Source organism: Protopterus annectens, chromosome 3.part0, assembly GCF_019279795.1.
Source record: "Protopterus annectens isolate FY-2018-M chromosome 3.part0, PAN1.0, whole genome shotgun sequence".
NCBI lineage: Eukaryota > Metazoa > Chordata > Ceratodontiformes > Protopteridae > Protopterus > Protopterus annectens.
The window spans coordinates 894,602,742-894,626,972 of NC_056731.1; positions in this window are offsets into that span (position 1 = coordinate 894,602,742).

The window sequence follows — 24,231 nt, forward strand, 5'->3', positions numbered from 1 at the left end:
TTTAAAGATTTTAAAATTATTGTTCTTAAAATGTTTTGTAATACTTTGGAGCTTTTCTCCACTGGGCCTCCCCTAAAAATGGCCTCCTACCCAGTCGGACTTTCCTAGTAATCAAATGTCAGTAAAATAAATAAATAACATAAATGCTTCCTCTCCCTGTGTTATAACATTTTGTAAATGTATGGCTAATACTATGCTCTGCTGAACTTGTACATGCTAATAAATGTGCCTGATAGTTGCTCACTTCCCCTTTTCTCCAAGTTAGGCATGGGTATATATATGAATGCTTATTCAATTCCCTTCCTCATACTAATAAGGTAGTCTGAGAAAAACTATTTTCTTCCTATTATTTCCTCCAGTCATTAAAGGAGGGTAAATCTTTTCACATCATCATGTTATACATTGATATGGATATTATAGCAGCAGGATGAACTATGTTCTGGAACACAGTTTATATTTTTAACTGAATAATGTTGCGATATTTCTTATTCTTATGAATGCATACCACTTACACTGCTTTGTTTCTAAGGGGGCTCTTCCTCCATACACACTTTCCCTACATCATTATGACCCAACTGTCTGAGTCTAGCAGTTTTTACAATTGTCTGTCATAAGTTAAAACTGCAGTTAATTTACCTTGCAGTAGCATAGTAAGAACATCAAAATTAACCATTCTAGCAGATAAATCATTTCATAGGCATCACATCAGTAGTTAACATGCTTTTCAGGTAGCTTATTACACTCCATAGGCATGACATCCGTAGCAGAATGCTTTCTGATAGTTTTCACAGGGGAATGAATGCTGCTATCACTAGCTTAAAATATAGCAGTGACCCTCATTTCCACATTTCAAACAGAGTGTATCTAGAACTGATATTTTTTGGTACCAGCATCTGGCTGAGATTTTACTATAGAGTCTAGACTGTTCAGTTCTTTACATAGTTTGATGCTATAACAATCTTTCTACTACTATAGCAAAACTTTCAGTCTTTAGGGTCAATGTAACACATCTGCTTTCTTAACACAGGAATTAAGGGGATTTTAATTAGTCAATGGTTATTATTTATATCACTTAAATTTTAATTTGTTGACTCTCAGGCTCAAGCCATATATTAAATATATCCTTTAAGTCACGTAACTGTAATCTTACTATTTTCTTGGGAGAAAAACATCAATTGTGAAGCTTGTCAACCTCTATCTTGGAGGCTAATAATGCCTTTTTTAACATTTTCATGGTCCTTTACTCAGTTCTTTTTATGCCCATGAAGGCTGTCAATGGTTCCCTGGACAGGTGGGCTAAAAGAATTGTGCCCCACAAAACCCAATTCCTTTCTTCCTCTATTTGTGTACCAATCAAATGTGACAAGCTTTATCTCTATGTCCTCCTCCCTGGGAAATTGTTTTAGTACTGCAGCTGTCTTTGATATAGCCATTGCCTTGGCCTCTACTATCTTTACTTTGGCTGTAGCAACAATGATCTACAGTCACTGTTGTCATTTGCCATCCTAATAAATGGACCAACACAGAGGTATACTTGTCAAAAAAAAAAAAAAACTCATACACAGCATATACCATTAAACAGTCTGTCTCAAATGCAAGAAATGTTTACTCAAATGAGTGGTTCCTTTATTTTATCAGTGATATGTATATATAGTCTTAGGACTGTTGCATAAAAATTGTGTCAGAAGTGCCCTCTGCAATCCACCATCATGATACATCAACAGCAGCAGATTCCAGCCTTAGAAAAATATGTATGTATGTATGTATGTTTGTATGTTTTTATTTTATAAAAAAATATCCTTCTCAAAATGCAACATTTTATGGGTTAAACAAAATCACAAAAGAATCTTCAAAACAATCCCATTTAGTTATGTTTCTGTCTGTTTCAGTCTCTTTCTCTCTCCTGCTACCCCCCCCCCCCAGCCTCTTGGTAGCCCTCTTTTCTGGATTCCTATAACATGAATGATCTTCAGGTTTGTCCTGATTTTCTTTGTCCAGGTCTGCCTTCACTTCTACTGTTTGTAATTCAGAGCTGTGTTAGTGTGCCTGGGTAACTGAAATAACTTCAGTTCTTAAGTATGTCCTAAGGGAAAAAAAGATTTCCTTATGGCTGTGGTATATGCCAATCCAGAACCCTTGTTCTGATAGTAATACTACCTGTCCTTACCTCATTGAGTGTTAGTCCTGTCCTGTTACTACGCAAGTGCATATCTTTATGACACTTCCTGCGCTTGTCAGTATTTATGATCCTCATTCAAACAGGTGTCTAGATACTACAAAACAAAGATGTACTCAGTGAGTATAACAGATAAACAAACAAATAAATAATAACCATTTCCTTGTCTTCAGTTAGTAAGTGTGTTTATGATGCTGATACTTAAGCTTGTAGTTCACACAGTTGCAAATGAGTATGCCCAAAATGTGTAAGTGGCATGCTAGATTGAGGAATTTGGATAGTAGTAAACAACATACATTTTTTTATAGTTTGGTAAGTCTTTATTCAAAGTTATGTTGTCTCTCCTTAGTCAGGATGGGAATAATGTAGTGATAATTGGGAAGTTTTCTTTTGAACCTTTATATTGTCATGGTGAAAGGGCTTGTGTGCCTCTGTAAAGCTATAAGTCATGCAATGTGGGATCTCCCAAGACTGGCTGATCATAGCAGATAGAACAGGCTAAACATGGGGTTGTGAATAAGGCTGTGACATCCCTGCACTGGCCCAATAATCAAGCAGCCTCAATCCTCAGCACTAGCACCAGTGAGGGATGTCCACATTGGGAGGATGACAAGTACACACACAGTAAGTACAATTTCCGTTAAGCACACAAAGAGATCACAGTCAGTCTGGGGCTGGTATCTCCCTCTTTCTCCAGATCCCTGTAAGACTCCCCACTGGCACAGCTATAGGTTTAAGATCTTAGCCAAATGGTCAAGCCAAAACCTCCAGCATGCTCACTGTCCAACCAGTGCTTTGCACCCTTGCCCAAGTAGCTGACACACACACTTTGAGCTTTAATTTATACACACACACACACACACACACACACACACACACACACACACACTCATGGGAAAGGCTGGCGTGGGTTTACTAGCTATGCCCCCTTCTGCCCAGACTAAAGGGTATTTATCACTGCCACCAACCAGCTCTTTATCAGCTACTATAAGGCCCTTCCCAAAGGGTGACCAATTCTACTCTTTAATGTTACTATTATCCATATGTTAAGTGTGACCAACAACAAGGCTATTGTAGTGGCCTATACAGTGTCACCAAATACATATATAAGTACTCTAAGAGCTTAAATATCTCTAATCAAACCAGCCAGAATTAAAAGGTTTAAATATATTAAATAATAAATAATAACAGAACAAAACAATACTCAATAACTTAACACAGTGACAACAGAGTTCAGAAACACGTGAAATATTTTAAAACAACATTGCAGGACAGTCTCACATTAATACAGAAAACATCTAAACTAATTATACTATATTCCTATCTATCTCTAAGAGAGATTACTGTAATCTAGTACTTATTATTAGCAAGGCAAATACAGATGAGAAGTGCTGATGAGGGGATGTTTCTAGGTCCAAAGAAAAATACAAAATGCACATTCTTTCTCTGAGAGATAGTTCTTAAATTAATAACAACACATTACTGCTGGGTCAACTGGATGACATCACTATTTGTCACTTGCCTTCAGTTCCCAGGCTAACAGATACCAACAGAATTTTAAATTTCTCTGTGAAAAATACTTCTCTCTCAGAAATTTGCCTAGAACTGGAAGTCATAAAACAGTTAAACACTTTTAAATTTGAAACCTGTAATTATTTCTGTTTCCAGACAATAGAAAGAACTTCTAGCTGTAGACATCCTGTCTTATTGCTGAGGTAAACACATTATTAAAAATCTTTACTTGTCAACTTATTTTTTTAGAGTTTTGCAAATTAACTCTGTATGTTCCAACTTCTGCTATTAATATAGTTTATATACACTTCTGTTCTTTTCCAGCAGGGTACACTGTGGTTATATTCTTGAAGCTCAGTACATAACATACAGTTCAACAAACACTTCTGTACTAGTAGTTTAATATCCACATCTTCTTCTTCTTTCGGCTGCTCCTGTCAGGGGTTGCCACAGCAGATCAACTGTTTCCATTTCTTCCTGTCCTCTGCATCTTGCTCTGTCACACCAACCACCTGCATGTCCTCTCTCACCACATCCATAAACCTTATCTTAGGCCTTCCTCTTTTCCTGTTACCTGGCAGCTTCATCCTTAGCATCTTTTTCCCAATATACTCTGCATACCTCCTCAGCACATGTCCAAACCAACATAATCTTGCCTCTCTGGCTTTGTCTCCAAACCTTCCAACCTGGGCTGACCCTCTAATATACTTATTCCTAATCCTGTCCATCCTCGTCACACTCAGTGCAAATCTTAACATCTTCAACTCTGCCATGTCAAGCTCTGACTCCTGCCTTTTTGTCACTGCCACTGTCTCCAACCCATATAACATAGCTGATCTCACTACCCTCTTGTAGAACTTCCCTTTCACTCTTACTGGTACTCGTCTGTCACAAATCACTCCTGACACTCCTCTCCACCCACTCCATCCTGCCTGTACTCTCTTCTTCACCTCTCTTCCACACTCACCATTACTCTGAACTGTTGATCCCAAGTATTTAACTCATCCACCTTCACCACCTCTACTCCCTGCATCCTCACCATTCCTCTATCCCCCCTCTCATTCACACACATATATTCTGTCTTAGTCCTGCTGACCTTCATTCCTCTTCTCTCTAGAGCATATCTCCACCTCTCCAGGGTCTCCTCCACCTGTTCCCTACTCTCACTACAGATCACAATGTCATCTGCAAGCATCATAGTCCACGGGGACTCCTGCCTGATCTCATCTGTCAACCTGCCCATCACCATTACAAATAAGAAAGGGCACAGAGCTGAACCTTGATGTAATCCCACCTCCACCTTAAACGCGTCCATCACTCCCACCGTAGACCTGTCACACTACCCTCATGCATATCCTGTACCACTCTTACATACTTCTCTGACACTCCCAACTTTCTCATACAATACCACAACTCCTCTCTAGGCACCCTGTCATATGCTTTCTCTAAATCCATAAAGACACAATGCAACTCCTTCTGACATTCTCTGTACTTCTCCATCAACACTCTCAAAGCAAACATCGCATCTGAAGTGCTCTTTCCTGGCATGAAACCATACTGCTGATCACTAATCATCACCTCCCTTCTTAACCTAGCTTCCACTACTCTTTCCCATAACTTCATGCTGTGACTGATCAATTTAATCCCTCTAGTTACTACAGCTCTGCACATCACCCTTATTCTTAAAAATCGGTACCAAAACACTTTTTCTCCATTCCTCAGGCATCCTCTCACTTTCCAAGATTTGGTTAAACAATCTAGTTAAAAACTCCACTGCCATTTCACCTAAACATCTCCATGCTTCCACAGGTATTTCATCTGAACCAACAGCCTTTCCATTCTTCATCCTCTTCATAGCTATCCTTACTTCCTCTAAACTGCTGAAAAAATGCCGCAAGACAACTTCGGAGACTGCCGGTTTTATTTAAACGCTCAGATAAAAACACATTTTTCGTCCCACCTGAATGTAGGACTTCTTCAGAAATACAACAACACAATGTCTTTGAGAACTTCTATATATAAAGTTTGCGCCACAAATTTAAATACCAACATGTCCTTAAGTTTTTAAAGGAAAATGCCTAAAATACAAATACTAAATTTTTTTACTCTAAAATGTTATTTAAAAACTACTTTGTACTCTGACATCCTCGGAATACATCATAAATACTTTACAAAAATAAATGCAGCATTCCTAAACTAACATTAAATTATGACAGGTCAGATCGCTCAACATCATAGAATTAAAATTAAAATTAAATTTCACTTTATGACCATAAATCACAATGTGACCCACAATCATTGCAACATGAATACCTAGATACTCATATAAATAAACTACAAATCTTGTGACCTTAATTAAATACGAAATAAAAAATAATAGTCTTACAATAATAAAATAATCAAATATTATGGTAAAATACTAATAAATCTATATAATATATTATATATAAATTTAATTAACTTATTTTAACTTTACTCATATTTCACATAAACAATGCTAAAATTAAATTAGAATAACTGAAATTAATCAATATAAAATATATCATTATATTATTCCAAAATAATTGGACCTACTTAACAAATTTATTATACTTCATTTCCATAAATTTGATACCTCATAATTACTAATACGTTTAATATATTTGCAAAGTTAGAATGAATACTCTATGATATATAACGTATGTACTTATACCACAAATATATATATATTTGATATTCATGTACTAAAGATACTACCAGACTAAAATTCGAATATCATACATTACACATTATCTTTCCAAGCTCCTCAATTTTAATAAACACATAATATAGCATTTATCATTCAGGCCTGGGTACATATGTGCATTGAGTCTGATTTGCCAAAATAATTCCATTTTCTCTAGTAATAAACCATAAGGCCCCCCTCTTCCATCTTGTGTAATCTGATGAATGACCTTAAATTTGAACTTATGATCGGGGTAAGCAGCCGTGTGTCTCGCTAAAGCATTGTCCTCCCTTTTCTGTACTATACTTCTCAAATGTTCAGATATTCTATCCCTGAATCTTCAATCTGTTTTTCCTATATAAAAGGAAGGAAATGCTTGGCATTTTGCCACATATACTATCCCCCTGGTGTTACAATTAAATTTCCCTTTTACCATAATTTGAAAACCATTAATGTCTAAATTACTACCCACATCTATAGAGTAACAATAAGGGCAAGATCCACACTGAATCATACCTGTGCTTCTCTGAGTAATCACCCTCTGTCTTTGAAACATTGCTTTAAAACTAATACCTTTCCTCCAAACAACTTTGGGTGTGAATTTAAATTTTGAGCCCAAAGTCACATCCCCTTTCAACAAAGACCAATTCTTGATGATGATTTCCCTTATTTGAGCATGATCGGAGGAAAAATTCATGATACACGCAAAATTAAATTAATTTGATTGATTATATACTATATTAGGGTCAACTTCCAACATGTTCCTAGGATTATCTTGGTTAAACCCAATTTCTGAGTGTATCTTGAGGATTGGTTCATAAACCCCACTCCTTCTTTTGGATGACACTTCTTGTATAAGCTCGTCTATCATTTTAAGCGGGTAAGCCCTATTTAAGAACATTTGCCTTAAAACCAAACATTCTTCTTTAAAGTTCTCATTTGTCGTGAACATTCTTGCTGCCCTTACCAATTGACCTTTTAATACCAAATGTTTTTGGTATAATGGATGGGCGCTTGTGAAATGTAGACATTTGTTGGAATATGCTGGTTTCCTATGCAATGTAGCTTCATAGTGCTTGTCCAATGTATTTTTTGTTAAATTTACATCCAAAAAGACTATAGATGTAGTATGAAATGAGTGGGTGAATCTCAAGAAATCTGTTGTACCATTCATTATGGTTACCAAATTAGTGGCTATTTGTGCTGATCCTTTGATGACCATGAATATGTCATCTATTAATCTCCCATAATACCTAGATACATCTTTGAAATAGTCATTACAAAAATATATGTAGTTTCTCAATAGGACAAAACCAAATTAGCATAACTAGAGCCACATGGTGAGCCCATTGCCACTCCTTTTTTCTGTATATAAAACTGTTTATCAAAGAAAATAAAATTATAAGATATAATTATGTCTAAGATTTCTTGTACTAAAGAAATTTCAGTTTCAGGAGCATTTTTCTGTCGCATTCTTGCTATCACCCATTCTATTCCCTGTTGCTGTGGAATACAAGTATATAACTCCCTTACATCTATTGTCAAGAAGTTGTACTGTTCTTTATAAGTGAGGTTATTCAGAGTACTCAGAAATGCCCAAGAATATTTTAAAATCCATTGTTCGTTTGTTACACACTTTTTCAATATGGAATCTACAAATTTGGCACATGTATAAGTTGATGAATTCCTCCCATCCACTATTGGTCTGATAGGGGGGGTTCCGAAAATCTTTGTGACTTTTTGGAACTCCAAACATGTATGGTACTCTAGGAGCCAATATCATTAAATAATTGAATGTATGTAAATCAATTCTAGCTTCAATAAAAAGCTCATTAAGAAAGCTTTTAATGAATTGATTGGCTTTATTATATTCATTTAGTGACGCTAAATGATAAGCCTCACCTTCTAAGATGTCTCTGATGTGGCTTTCATAATCTGGCAGATCCATAAAAACCAAACCTCCCCCCTTATCTGGATTCATAATCCTAATATTTGCAGACAATAAACATTCAAGGTCCAACCTCTCTTCTTGATTTAAATTATGAATAAAGTTTGACCTACTCTTACTCAATTTTCTTAAATCTAACTCACAAACTTTTCAAATATACAAAGAGAATTATGCAAGGGTGGGTTATAACAACTTGCCACTTTAAATTCAATATCATTTGTTGGTTGGTTACCTAATAAATATTTCAAATTTAATTTTCTTACGAAAAGTTTCAGGTCACAAATGGACTCTGCTAGATTTATTTTACATGACGGAACAAAGGTTAAACCTTTTGAAAGAATGTCTGCCAGTTGTTCTGAAACTTGAAAGGAGGAATAATTATATATTGTAAAGTTCCCTTTTCTGTTTTTAATAAGCTTAGGCAGATGGTTTTCATTAACCTCTATAATCATCTCCTGTTGTTTCAATTTTTCTTCCTGTTCCATTGTTTCCTTTGATTCCTCTTTGGAAAACCCTGATTAGTAGTGGCAGGCCCTCCCCCACTATTGTTTCTTATAGCTCTCGAATCATTGTTGTTACATTCCTTTATTCTTTCACTTCTTCTCAACTGATCACTATCCATCTCTACATTTGCAGTTTGTTGTAGAGGAGACAATGATTGTGTTGTATTGTTCAACATAAATGTATTCTCATTGTTTATTTGCCCATGGTGTTCCGATGGTACATGTTGATTATTGGACCTTGTCTGTGAGGTTGGGGGTGGGGGGTAAGCTATACCCTTGCTATATTGCAAACAGTCCCTGCAGTCTCCGAAGTTGTCTTGCGGCATTTTTTCAGCAGTTTGGTGTAAGTTCGAGTAATTTATCCTTACTTCCTCCTTGCTAATCCATTGCACTTCATGATTCACTATCCGCACATCATCCAACCTTCTCTCCCTCTCATTCTCTTCATTCATCAGCCCCTCAAAGTACTCTTTCCATGTGCTCAACACACTCTCCTCTCTTGTGAGTATGTTTCCCTCATTATCCTTTATCACCCTTACCTGCTGCACATCTTTACTAGCTCGGTCCCTCTGTCTAGCCAATCGGTACAGGTCCTTTTCTCCCTCCTTAGTGTCCAACCTAGTAGTTTAATATCCACATAACATACAGTTCTCTTACATTGGTAAGACAAGCATACAAATCATATTAATATTCAGAAATGACGTATAATTATTTACAAAATTCCAGCTAGCTGGGCTGGCAGTCTCACAAAGGTAATGGCAAGCTATTCCAGAATTATTGCCAAGAAAACTCCTTATACAAGAATTAGCCTGATGCATATCAAAATGTCACAGGAAGATGAGGTTGTCAGGTCTGAAGGTATCCAGACTACTATTGAAGAAGTGCAGTAGGCAAGAATGGATAGCACTGGAGGTTATGACACAGATGGAAAGCCATAAGGAAGCTTCATCTGCTAAGGTGTTGAGAGATGAAAGGAAAGCTTGTTGCTGCAAAGAACTATACCCCACTTGATCTTGGAATGTAAGAACTATGAAACGAGGGAAACCTGATGTTGTCAAAGGTAAGAGGATAATGGTTAACTCTGACTGCTTTGGAAATATTGAACTAAAGTGCACTGGAACGTGTCATTTTACATCAGATGGTCATCAGATTTCTAATGTAGTGCAGAGAGAAGCACCAGTGCGGAAACACAGCAGTCACAGTTCAAAATAATTTATTTTGAACTGTGACTGCTATGTTTCCACACTGGTGCTTCTCTTTCCACTTAGTTTTGATTTTGAACTGTGACTGCTGTGTTTTCACACTGCTGATTCTCTTTGCACTTAGTTTTGATTTTTGGCTGCTAGTGTGGTTTGTCTGCCAGTGGAATTTTTGAGTTTTACATTTTAGATTTCTAACATAGACAATATTATTGCAGAAGAAAGAGTAGCCATCACAGTTAATGAATAACTGTCAAAATCAGAGTTTGCTTATAATCTGAAAAATTATAGAACATTCTTAACCAGACTGAGGCCTGTCATTCAGCATTACAAAGATGCACATTTATACTTTAACTGCAGATATCAAAGAGGTGGAGGAGGAATGTCACCATCTGTATGAGGATCTGTAAGACCTTCTGGAAATTGGAATGCAACATTTGGTAGACATAGAACAACAGGAAAAATGAGCAAGGTTGGCCTTTTAAGTAAGAAAATAAATAAATAAAGTGGGACATAGGCTAGTAGAATCCTGTCAAGAAAATTCATTGCTCATAGTAAACACCCTCTTTCAGCAGCTTAAGAAATGACTTTGTGTATGGATATCATCAGATGCTCAGCACTGCAAGCGGACTAACTATATACTTTGCCATCAGAAATGGAAAAGCTGCATACACCTAGAAAAAACAAGAGCTGGGAATGCCTGGGGTTCAGACCATCAGCTTCTTCTTGTGAAGTATAATATTAAATTAAAAAAAAAACAAAAAAGGCCACCAGGCCAATTAGATACAAACTCAACAACATTCCGAATGAATATGTGGTAGAGGTGAATAACAAATTTAAGGGAGTAGACCTGGTGGGTAGAGTGCTTGAAGAGCTATAGACATAAGTGTGTGATACTGTCCAGGAGGTGATAAACCGAACAGTGATTTACAAGGCAAAATAGCTGTCTGCAGCATCTTTAGAAATGGTTGAGGAAAGACGTGCAAAAGTCAATGGAGATCAGGAAAATATGATAAACTGCAAGCAGAGTTTCAGGGAAATGCAAGGAGAGAAAAAAATGTATATTTATATCAGACTAAAAAGAATTGGAAGAAGGCAATTGAATAAAAAAAAACAAGTTATCCTTTCAAGAAGACTGTCAACACAATGGGAAACATTCATATAGCATGGACGTGATAAAAGATAAAGATGGGCGGGACCTAGCTAAAGCAGAAGATATTAAAAAGAATGGAATGGAATATACAAATGAACTATATAAGAAGGACCATAGTATTATCAATACATACAATGGTATATTCTGTAAGCTAGGACAGACATCCTGGAGAATGAAGTTGAACTGGTTTAGCTATACCAGTTAATTAAATAGCTGCAGGAAGTGATGGTATTCTAGACAAACTGTTTAACATCTTGCAGAATGATGCTGTCGTAGTGTTCCTTGGAATTTCCCAGCAAATTTAGTCAGTTTATATTCCTATCCCTAAAATGTTGATTCTAAAAATGTCCTGATTATTAAAAAAGTTCAGTCATTTCACATGTTGAAAGGCAAATGCTCACTGTTCTGCTAGTTAAATACTAGAAATATATAGACCAAGAACCACCATATGTGCAAACTAGTTTTAAAAGAACTTACAGAAGCAGTTGTTGGCAGAAAGACCTAGTGTCCTAAAGTTCTTGAAAGTCATGTCAGACTATAGCTGATGAAAGCCTAATGGTATCAGGATCAAAATTAGCTGCTAAATAAAATAGTATTTGAGATGAATTATCATCTGTTAAGATGGCTATCATGCTGAGAAGAAGGTAATCATTTCTTAAACTCTGTTTCAACTAATATATATATTTTATTTTTACTAATAGACAAATGATTATTAGTTGGGTGTGGTAGCTTACCCAAGTGTTTTCTGTTTCTTCTATGCACTTGCATATTGTGAGATGCCAAATATATCTTGATTTTGTTGTAGTTGTATTCTTATACCCCTTTATACAAAATTAAAGATTTTTGGATTATTTGTCTTATTAAAATTTCTGTTTATGTTTTCTTTCCTGCAACAACTCAGCAGCAGTTTCTTTACTTTATGGTGCTAACAATAAAAATGCGATAGGTAGATTAGGAAACTACTCATTCCCAGCTATACAAGAGAAGGATGCACCAACTGCAGTAATGCATTTCTGTACTTGAGAACTGACAAATAATCTGAAGACTCAGAGCTCTCACATCACACTTCCCGATTAAATTTTTAATGTCTGGGCCATTCATTCCACTTGCACATTTCTTCAGGGATTGCCATGGCTTAAGGTAATGTTTTCAAACTCCCACTGATTCACCAAATTTTTTGAATTCCTACCTTACATGATAAAGAGTATTATCTGCTATCACACCAGGAGTTCCATGTCTAGTAAAGGTACATTTCAGCAATAAAACAATGGTTTAACTGATAGTATTATATAACTGCACAAGCTTTAGAGGCTTCAAGTAGTGGTCTACACAAAACATGTATTTCTTTTTTTTTTTCCACCAGCTTGCCCTCAGTACCTCTCAATCACAACCTATTTCGTGATCAGTGGATTCCTTTGTTTCTTCTTCACCAAAGATGAGGATAAACTGTGAGTAGCCATCATTAAGGCAGCCATCCAGGGTAATTCTTTTTTATATATTAAGCCCTATTCTTTTATACACATCCAGCAGCAATCCTTGGGTAGAATGTACAATGAACAGCAATGCTGCAAGCCACCTCCCTTTTGCAAGGGGTGGATGTCAGCACAAGATGGCCCTACACTCACACCCATGCACAGACATGCAGGCACACGTGAGCATGTGCACAGACACACACACACACACCATTCTATCACAGACTAATGACCAAACTAAACAATTAAGACTCATTTAGCAGATATTTTTAAATGGATTACTAGACTGGAATCTGACAGTGGGAAGGGCTTCAATGGCAAGGTGCCTCAAACCATTTTTGAAAGCAAGGGGACTCTGTTATAGAACATGTTGATTCATTTTAATGTATTGTTATCTTCTTTCAGCTTTTCCCAGTTAGGGGTCACCACAACAGATCACCTGTCTGCTCATGATTGGCAGTGGAGTTTTACAGTGTTGAGTTGCCAGCCCAGTGCCCAACCTTCCACAGAAGGAGCACACATGCACACATGCACACATTCACACCTAGGGCCAAATTAGAGTGTCCAATCCACCTACAGCATGTCTTTGGGATGTGGGAGGAAACCAGAGCACCGGAAGGAAACCCAAGCGACCACAGGGACGACATGCAGACTCCGCACAGAAGGCACTCCAGCCGAGTATCGAACTGGAGAACCTCTTGCTGTGAGGCGGTAACGCTAACCACTGCAACACCGTGGCTGCCCCATTTTAATGTATTGTTATAGTATGCATAATTTTTATGGTAGATTATTGAAATATCTGTAAATGAGTATTAATTGTTTTATTTGTTTAATGAATGCTATTGGCTCAATGATTATGTAATCGTGTACTTTGAGGTTTAAATAGAGGTTATTAGTCTGTGTTGGAATGGCCTGATGAAGCAATGCTTGCATAGTGAATGTGCTTATCTCATTTTATTTTATTTTATTTTATTTTATTTCATATGTAATTGAAGTCTGCATTCTTTTATCCTGGAATATATTTTGGTTCTTCTCTTTATCTGCAGCATTCTACTTTGTATTTTGAGTGAACCTTTTATCTTCAGAGTTGTGGTTTTATTCATTTTATTCAAAGATAAGTACATATTTTTACTCTTTTTAAAATTAAAGAGGTGGCTGAGTGAACTGAGTTGGTTGCGACTCAGGCACAAATACAGGTTCAGGGCCAAAAGTGGTTTAACAAGTGTCTGGGGTAAGAAGAAATACACAAGGACAGAACAGCAGGGGTGATGTCCTTGATACCATACAATGCCACCAGAGAGAGACGAGAAGAAGCAAATAATGGGAGTAGCAAATCTAGAAAAAGGGAAGGAAATATAAGAGAAACAGCTGAGGAGGAAGAACAGTAGGGATTAAATCTCAGTGTCTCCTAGGAAGTAGAGGGCAAACGCTGACCAGCAGAATGCCTGTAGAGGGCAGCTTACAGACTGTAAGGCTACTCATTACAAGCTAGGGCACTGAAGCACTTGTCTGCAGACAAATCACTGCACAGCATAGCTCTCAGCCTTCCATGTCCGAAATGAGGAACACTAGCCCTCATAATGTGGAACAAATGGGCAAAATGTGGAACACATACTAATGGCTTACTAACAACTTCAACTAGGAAGGTCATAGGATGGTTAAAATAAGCTGGTTTTACTTATAAAGAATATCTTTTAATGAATTAATATGATTCACTTCTATTTGCAATGGATTTCAATTAAAAAAATTCCTAACATTGAATGTGTGACAGAGCCTTTCAATGTGGAACTTTGAGGAACTTCGAGGAACATGAACTTTTTAAGATCCCCAATGAGGTACATTTGTTGTAATGAGGTACACTTGAGAGGTATGCTGCACAGGCTAAAATATATGCTAAAAGGACTGGCTGCCCAACACCTACCTTAAAACCCAAGGGCAAAGGTGGTAGAAATTTTCTTTCCAAAATAAATGATGTTTGGAAGGAGTTAACGCAGACTGACTTTGGGATGAGCCTGCTGTATATGTTTTAGGAATATTTACCGTGAACTTTCTCTTGAAAAAAATAAGAGATGTATTCAAGGTTCAGTAGAAAATGTAAATGCACTGAAAATGTAAGTGTTTTTTTTAATAAATATAGAAATTCATTTATGAAATTGCAGTTACTGTGATGGAGCCACTTGGCGTATTGGGAAATCAATCACCTTAACAGCTCAACCACCCTAACAGTACATCCTCATAGGTCAGCAAACAGTGCTGTTTTGATAAAACCCTTGCAAGTTAGGGACATTTATCTTTCAAATAGCAGCATTTTTAGCACTAGAACAACATAGGAATACTGTAAAATGAAGGACAAGGCAACAAAAGAAATTTGCTAAAATAGCTCTAAACCTTAAAAGCACTTTAAATTGAACCTAGATTTAAGAAGCACTTAATTAAAAAGATAAAAAAACAAAGCATTTTAATTTACATCTCAACAAGCATTTTTTTGGCAATGAAAGGACTTGAAAGTGTTATAAAATCTCTTCAATACATCAAGATGTTTCTTATCAGAATATTAGAAATTTAGAGTGCTCCTTCAGTTACATACACATGGATATGATACTGAATAAGCTCCCTTGAGGAAATGTGAAAAGGCAGACGCAGTCTAAACAGACCACGTTACAGAGCAGAATGAAAATTCATCTTCTAGTGTCAAATGAGCTTAATTCTAATGTCATTCAATATATGTAAACATCAAAACATACAGTGCTGGCATAGCTGTGAATACCATGAAACTTCACTGTAGACTGTCTGAGAATGCATGGTCCTATGACATAACAATTCCAGTAGCATTATCTCGCTTAAATACAAATATAACATAAACCTAAACTAATGCTTCACATGTACCTCTAATCATGACAACAAATATACGTGCCAGTGCTGCAAGTACAATATAATAACAATGAAAACACTCATTGCAAATAAAATTGACACAGAAAAATAGTCCAGCAACAGTTGGCTGTGCATGTGGTTGTGTTAGCATGCTGTTCCCTTCAGTGCAATGCTCAACTTAGCAGCAACATAACTTTTATGCATAAAACTCATTAATTTGGACTCAACTCAGTATGTGGACACATTCATATGCTTTTGGCAATTTTTACAGGAACTATAGTGTTATTTTATTTCTTTTTTGTTTTTAAGAAAAAGTCTGCACAGTTGCAATATTTACCAGCAACAATCAAGGCAGTTAGCAAATGTGCAAACAATCAATAAAGAGACATCCAAAATGTTACTACCTGCATTAAATGTTTCTCTTTTGTACTCCAAAGAAGACACACAAGTGGGGGGATTGACTTACATGGTAAACTTCATCATTTCATACTTTGAAAGAAACATAAAAATGAAAGGGTCACATCCAGTACTGAAGTATGCGAACATAAGCAGTTTGAATTCCCAAGACCTCCTCTCTTTTCCCTGGATAAAATAAGATATCAGATTGCCCCTAGGAGTAATGCTGCCACACAAATGGCCACACTGGGGAGGGTGGAGAGCAATGTAATAATAAATGGTGAATGTTTTTGCAGCTTAGAACTGCAGACCACCAGTACACTCTGCGTAGCATTAATAGCTTAAGGGTCACAAAGTTAACTTCACAAGATCTGACAGCATTAATTGCAAATGTGTACTTCAATTTATGATTTGCAGTCTGGTACCAAATAGATAAAAAGTTCACTACAAAGCTTAGTATTGAAGTTTATTAATATCAGAAAAGTGTCTCTGACCTGAAAGACTGCCATAGTAAAATGCTTCCACAGTAAATCAGCTAGATAGTTCCACTAAATGTATAAAATAACCTCTGGGTAACAGTTTCTTATAATGTGAAGGAGCCCTTGTATATATTTAATTATTTTTCTGTAACTATAAATTAGAAGCAGTTTCCACTCAATTACATAACTTTATGTTGTACCACAAACGTCTTAACTGTGAAAGCCTGGCAAGCCTGGCTCATCTGTTACTCTAACAGTGGCATCATTTACTTCCAAGTAAACGGGATATGCCAATAAAAATTATTCATTAGTTTTGCTACATGTTTATTTTCTAGTTAACATATTCATGTTGAGTTTAAGATATATACTAGTTTATGTTTTAATATAAACAATCAAACTTTTACTTGTTTATGTTATCTACGAACAAGGACTAATTGCTTTATATTTTCTTTTTTCAAATTTTGTAACTTATTTCACTTATGAAGAATATTGTAATTGATATCACTGATATTAATATTAAAATTAAAGAACAACTTTGAGAACTATTTACAATATATGCAACATGCCTGAGAATAGTACAAGATGGTTACATAAGATAAAACTTCCAGTTATACAAAATTCAGAACAGTGTAACAAATTTGTTCAAACTGTAGTTTGTGTAGAAAATAACTTCAAGAGGTGAGGTTATATTAAAATAAGTGAATAAGTAATATCACTTTAGTCCAGGGATTCTTGGTAAGTGGTTTCTATTTTATCTTGCTTTCTGTTTTTCTAGTCTCTCTGGTTCATAGGTCGGTACTAGGCTATTGGCCCAAGGGCCTAAGTAAGCCTAGCCAACAAGGTTCCCTGGCTTATGCCACCCAAGAAAGTTATTTTCCTGTGCCCCTGTTGAGCAGAGCCACAGAAGTGATCCCTGGGGTGTATTTCCTATTTCCCATCCACTCATCAAGATTTTTCTTGAAGAGTGCTAATGAGTAACTTTGCTTGACATAGATGGGTAGCTTGTTCCGGACTATAGGAAGTCTCTGGGACAGGAATATATCCCTCCAGCATGTCCTGTTTATTGGGGTGACAAGGTTTAGGCCCCTAGAGTGTGTAGCTCGGATGGATTGGGATTTCTTTAGGTGCAGCATGTCCAACAACTCTGGGTTTGACATAGCTTTATATGTTAGGCAGAGATCACCTTGGAGTAGGTGATATGCTATGGAGTAAAGCTGGAGTTTTTTGAGATAGTCAGTGTAGGGCATCTGTTTGAGGTTAGTAATCCCCTTTGTGAGGGACTTCTGTGGCCTTTCCAGCTGCTGCAGATGTCTTGTGAGGTACATTCCAAAAGGGGCATTGTACTCTATAATGGGTCTAATGAGTGTCGAGTAGAGGAGAACAATGACCTCTTTTTTCCTGGATGAGAACCCTTTTGTGATGAGGTGTGCCACATAAAAGGATTTCCTGGCTACTGTGGCAATGTGATTATCAAAGGAGAGACTACTGTCCACCTGGGTCCCAAGGTCTCTTATCACACATTTGGCGTTAAGTAGACTGCCACCTATGTGATAGTTCATGGGTACAGAGTTTTTACCAAAGGGGATGACAATGCACTTTTTGGCATTGAGCTTGAGGCCATGGCTCTGACACCAGGCATCTGTCTCAGTAAGGCCCTTCTGTAGGATGTCCACATCATTTGGAGACTTGACTATGGCTCCTAGTTTGCAGCCATCTGCCAACTTCGTTAGCTAAAGGCCTTCTGTGTTAGCCTGTATTTCAGAGAAGTAGATACCAAACAGGAGAGGTCCCAGGATTAAACCCTGTGGTGCTCCACTTGTCACTGGTTTGAAGTCAGATTTGGAATCTGCAACTTTTACAGTGTGGGTTCTGTCAGTGAGCCAGTTGGCAACCCATCTTGTGATGTAAGGATTTATACCTAGTTTAGTGAGTTTATCTATAATTCCAGAATGGGGGATAGTGTTGAAAGCCTTGGCAAGGTCAAGATAGGCTGTGTGAACCACTTACCCTTGTCTACAGCTTTGGTGACTGCCTCAAAGAAGTCAATCAGGTTCAGGAGTCATGATCTGCCTTTCACAAACCCGAACTGGGTGGGATCCAGAGTTTGGAGGTTACCAATGTCTTTGTTTATAAGTTCCATGATGATACGTTCCATGGCCTTACAGACCAGGCTTGTCAGGCTAATAGGGCGATAGTTCCCGAGATCAGTGGTGGCTCCCCCTTTGTGGAGTGGGATAATCGTTGTTGTGCACCATTCAGTGGTGGCAGTTTCTTTTAAAGATGACAGGAATTCTTTGATTTGAGGAGGTAAATTCTTTCTTCATTGTTTGGTTATACTTTTTTTTCCCCACTTCTAGAATTCTCCATAAGAAATAAATATTTTCATTGTTCATTTTTTGATTTCCTGTTATAGTAAATAAGACTAATACCTTATTTACCATAAGGCTTTCAAAAATATTCTATTCCATTACACAAGGATTTTAAAGGAGAACTGGACCCACAGGCACAAAAAACATGTTTATTTCATCATGGTTTGGTGTTTCCTACATTTTGACACCACTCTGGGACTATTTACAGGTTTTTAAATATTTTTATATGCAATTTCTGAGTCTGACCACATGGGGTCTGGCATCTTGAAATAATTCTGATAGTTTAGTCTGCCTCTAGGTATCCCATAATGCAGTGCTTGTCTATAAAAAATTACATCATACAGGCCTCTTTCTTCCTAAAGCCCCTGTCACTGCACTGATTTTACATGCATAATCTGCTGTCTTTTAGTCAGTTTTAAGTAACATTTCATGCCGTTTAATGACTACTTAAAACACAAACAGTGCAAATGCCACAAAACAGACTTCCAAAGTACCTTTTACTGCTGCTTCTTTTTAAAATGGCTAAACTGCAGTCTTTTGTGAAGCCTGAATTTGTACTACTTTGACTCATCTCTCATTCCCCTTCACACCTAACTTCCCTAGCTGTCAAAGTGCTAAGAGTAATTCGAGCTGTTACCTACTGTGATTGACAGCTCACAGCAGGAGACTTGACTCATGTACTGTATTCTTGTTCTAGCCTTTACTTTCTGTATGGGTAGGGGAAGGATGAGGGAGCTGTGACATCACAGCATGGGTGGGTTTTTACTATGGTGGTGGTGATGTCAGTTTGGGGAGGGAAATGGCTAGAAAACTACCTGTATCCAGTGGCCTTGATGACATCAGTGAATTGGAGAATTTTCCAGGGTGGGACAAAAGTGTTTTGAAAGTGAAACCAACACAATACAGTAAGGTAGTGTTCTAGTGGAGAGAAACAGACAATTTAAATTATTTTAAATGCTGTATTGTTGTTTATTCATAGCAGGGACAGTAAATAGGGCAAATAAAGACAGAGAAGTTGAGACAATCAAACCCAATCTACTTCGCATTCCTGTGTACATCTCCAGCATTCATCTTTAATAAACACATTATTGCTTTATATTTTCCATTATTTAATCATACAGATATAATTTTCATTTCCAGTAAAGTTAAATATAAACATTAAAATTGTATTTTCTTTTATTTGATAGCCTGTCTGTGAGGTCACGCCTAGCTTCTGGTTGTAAATTTAACTTTGTTAAGGTTGCTTGGATCTTAAGTTACTAACAATGCTTTAGACTGAGTGAAAAATGTTTTAAATGCTTTTCTTTGCTGCAGTTAGTGTTGTTGGGAGTGGAGGCTATATTTAAATTGCTCATGCTCTCAGCTGGCCAAATCAGGAGTTTGCTGGAGTAGGTGCAGGATAGATGTAAGGGTGTTATTAAATATGCCAATACTGATGCAGTTCTACAGTTATTGCAATACAGTTGTTCACCTTCTGGAGTGACCGGCTTGTATCAGATGAATCAATCACATGACCCCTGACAAAGCTCTCTGTATGACTTCTCTTAGATGAAGACAGAACTTAGCACTCTCTGCATTCAGTGTAGTAATCAAGCAATGGCATAAATAAATAAATATATGGTAAAAGAATGTGAGGTTATTAAATCAATGCACAACTGCCAATACTGAGACATTTCTTCTACAGTCCACACAGCACAGTTGTTCACCTTCCAAGTTTTCTTGTTTGCAGCCACAGGATCAATCATATGATCTCTGGCAGAGCTCTTCTAGCAAGAATCTTATTGCTACCTGACACAGCTCATGAAATATGCAATATGCAGTCAAAGATGTAATAATCTGAGCGCTATCTAGGTTCAGCCTATTGATCCTCATACATGGTAACAACACCTTAATAGTAGTATTTTGATTATGGTGAGAAGTTAATTCATCCCATCGTGCTACATATGACCAGTTTGTAGAGGCCTCTATAACCGCTGACAGCTGTCCCCCCTCAACACTAATACTGTGTTACTTCATTGCTCTACCATCTGTCCATCCTGAACACTTACTAATCTCAGTCCTCTCTCTCAGTACCACTTATCTTTTATATAAAGAAAACAGCTCTGCCTGTGAATGCTGCTCATGAATAGACCTAGCTCCATTCTTACTTGGACCCTAAGGTTGTGTGGCTATTCTAGTCACAGATTCATAGACTGTTAAAAGGCTAATGACCCGGGGAGCCTTTCTAAGTCTAGTCAAGTTTTTTTGAAAGAATAATTTGTCCTGTATCTAAATAGGACATCAAGGGCCAGGCATTTATAAGTTACCTCTGTTCATAAGGGACATGGTCGCCAGGCCCAGTGTAAATTTCCTATTCCCATCCACTGGTCTAGGTTGCGCTTAAATTGGATAATATTGATTGGCTGTGAACTGCCATGTATTTGCTTAAAGGTTCCATCTGGATCAATAAATGATCATTTTCCTTTTGTAATGAAAATCATCACAAAAGTAAATGGATAGCCTTTTACCCATGCAATTAATCACTGGCATAAATTGAGCATGCTTTTTTTTTCCAGTATTGAGTAATCACTGTCTGCAAAAGTCCAATCTTCTCTAGATTTCATTTGCTTGGCTGGAGTCCAGTTTTTAGCCAGCAGTTTGTACTTCAGCGCAAACATTTCATCTTGGATCAGAATCAGTTTGGTGCATTGTCCTTGGTGCGTTTCCCCTACTGAAAATGGCCAATGTGCACTCTCAAGCTTTAATTCTTCCAGTGGCATTCCAGTCTATTCCAACACTTTTTTTAATATAATGGTATCCATGCAGGTTCTGTCTGTTACCATCTGTGGCATTTCTGTCAGATGTAAATTCTTCCTCATTGCCTGGTCTTTTTACTGTATCACTTGTTCTTCACAGACAACCAGAGGAGTTTCAGCTGCCTCAACCTGAACCTTCGTTATCTGCAACTTATCTGACTGCTCTTTCAAGGTTTCTTATATTTCCTCCACCTGTTACTGTGATCTGCATTATCCTCTAGTCTCATGTTAATTTAACACAGTTCTTCAAGGTTCATCTTTAATGACATCTCTTCTTCATTCTCCACCTGCTTGCTAGGATCCAGTGAAAGAGCCATTTCCACACTCATAGAGCAAAATGAACCGAAAAGTAATTTAACCTTTGGCTTATTTTTTTTTTATTTTGTCAAAGATTAAAGCAATCATTGGGGTATACTCTGTTCCCACTTTTCACTAATCTAGGAAAACTATGTAGGTATAAGATCACCAAGAGCTTGGAGAAAAAACAATTGTCAAGCTAGCACTCTGATCAAACTTTTTACTAATAAAGGAAAAATTATGGGCCTAAGACCACCTGCTGGAGCACTAAGTGAGATGTTACACAAAGAGCAGTGCACATGCATTTATTTTATACTTGAAAATATATTCACTCATTAAATGTTGTATGTAAATGCAAAACTCCTATTCTTTCATTCAACAGTTTACAGCTAGCTATATCATTTTAACTGTTTGTGCTTGCACATAGGCAGGACTTGCTATTATAACTTAAAATGTAATAACTGCTTCTGTTAATTTCTCATGAAAATGAGAAAATGCAAATCAAAGACAGGTATAACAACAGTGACAAAAGCAATTCATTATTGGCTCATTACCGTGCCTCTAAATTGAGTAGTAGTTTTATCAGACCTGACTGTGATAGTGTTCACCCTGTGCATCTGATAAGTAATGGCACCCCAATGCATAAGTGCACATACACACACACACACACACACACACACATACATACACACACACACACACACACACACACACACACACACACACACACACACACACACACACACACACACACACACACACACACACACACACACACACACACTTACTTTCAGATTCCCATGCGCACATTCCTAGACATTCTCACACACCCCTACATCCATTCAACAACAAAGCCTCCACCACTTGAGCTCACTCAACGAAACCCTCAGCCATAACACTTGTATACATGATCTAATATACACACATGCATTTCCAGATTGTCAATTTACTACTTAACCCCTCCCTCATGTGATACACCCTCAGATATAAAAACACATTCATATAGCTTTACTCATGCCCCTACAGACATTTACTCGCACATCCACATGCATACATGCACTAAAACCCCCTAGCCCCACTTCTTCTCTGAATTTACCTACTCCATGAGTACTCCCAGATGAGTAAATGTATGAACACAATATTTTACAGTGGTCACTTTTTTCTCTTACAGTAAACTTTAACTTGGTTGAGAGTCTCTGAATCACATGGCTGAGCAAACTGGAAACTGCAGACATTTAGGGGCAGAACTCATGACTAATTAGCATTAGCTACTCACACAGACTGCTGCAATGGTATGCACCTTTGTCTGTAAGACTGGTGTCAATGCTGAAGTCTTTGGAAGTAGTAAACCTCAGAGGCAGGGCTATTTCTGAATTTTAAAGGCATTGAGCAAATCCTTTCTGAATCTCAGGGTGAGTGTGCACTTCTGTCTCTCTTGTTCTCTCATCTTCTTTGTCAAAAACTCATGTGCTAGCTCATTTTAATCATTTATTTCATACAAAAGCATGGTGTAATAAATATCAGACCTGGGCTTGAACCCTTAATTCTGATATTTTATTTGACTGTTTATCATGGCTGGAATGAGATTGGCATTATTATCTGTAATATGAGTGAGAAACAAATTGATTCTCAAAGATTGTTTGGTAGATATATGTTTGGCAAGAGTTTTGTGTGTGTGTGTGTGTGTGTGTGTGTGTGTGTGTGTGTGTGTGTGTGTGTGTTTATTGGCTAGAGATGACTGTCACTGCTGAAGCGACACCCCGACCGCATATCTAAAAATGGGAAAAGGGGTATATAATATATATGCATAGAAAACACACACACACACACACACACACACACACACACACACACACACACACACACACACACACGCACACGCACACACACACACATTGCTGGATAAATATGTTAGGTAAGGTTTAATTGTAGACATACATATATATTTGATTTGTATAGATAGCTAGATATTTACAGAGAAAGGTGCAGTAAGTTTTACTGATACTGCACCCTTTTATTTACTGTTTATGCTAAAATGCTACTGTGTATGTGCATAGGCCTGAGTTGCCACTTCCATATTATGCAGTTTCTGGTAGTTACACTGTATGATGGTGTGTGGGCAACAAGAATTGAATCCAGCCTGGTCCACATTCACAGTATGTGGAGCAGTTCTGTTACACTTGTGCCTATGGTGACATGTATCGCTATGATGCCCACACAAGCACTGCTCAGTTATGTGCTGACCATAGTACTGTTGTATTTATGTAGACAAGAACCCACATACAAGCAATGTTTTAGCCATGCTCATCTCTAATATGCATTGTGTCGCTATTACAGTCACATACACACCAATGTAC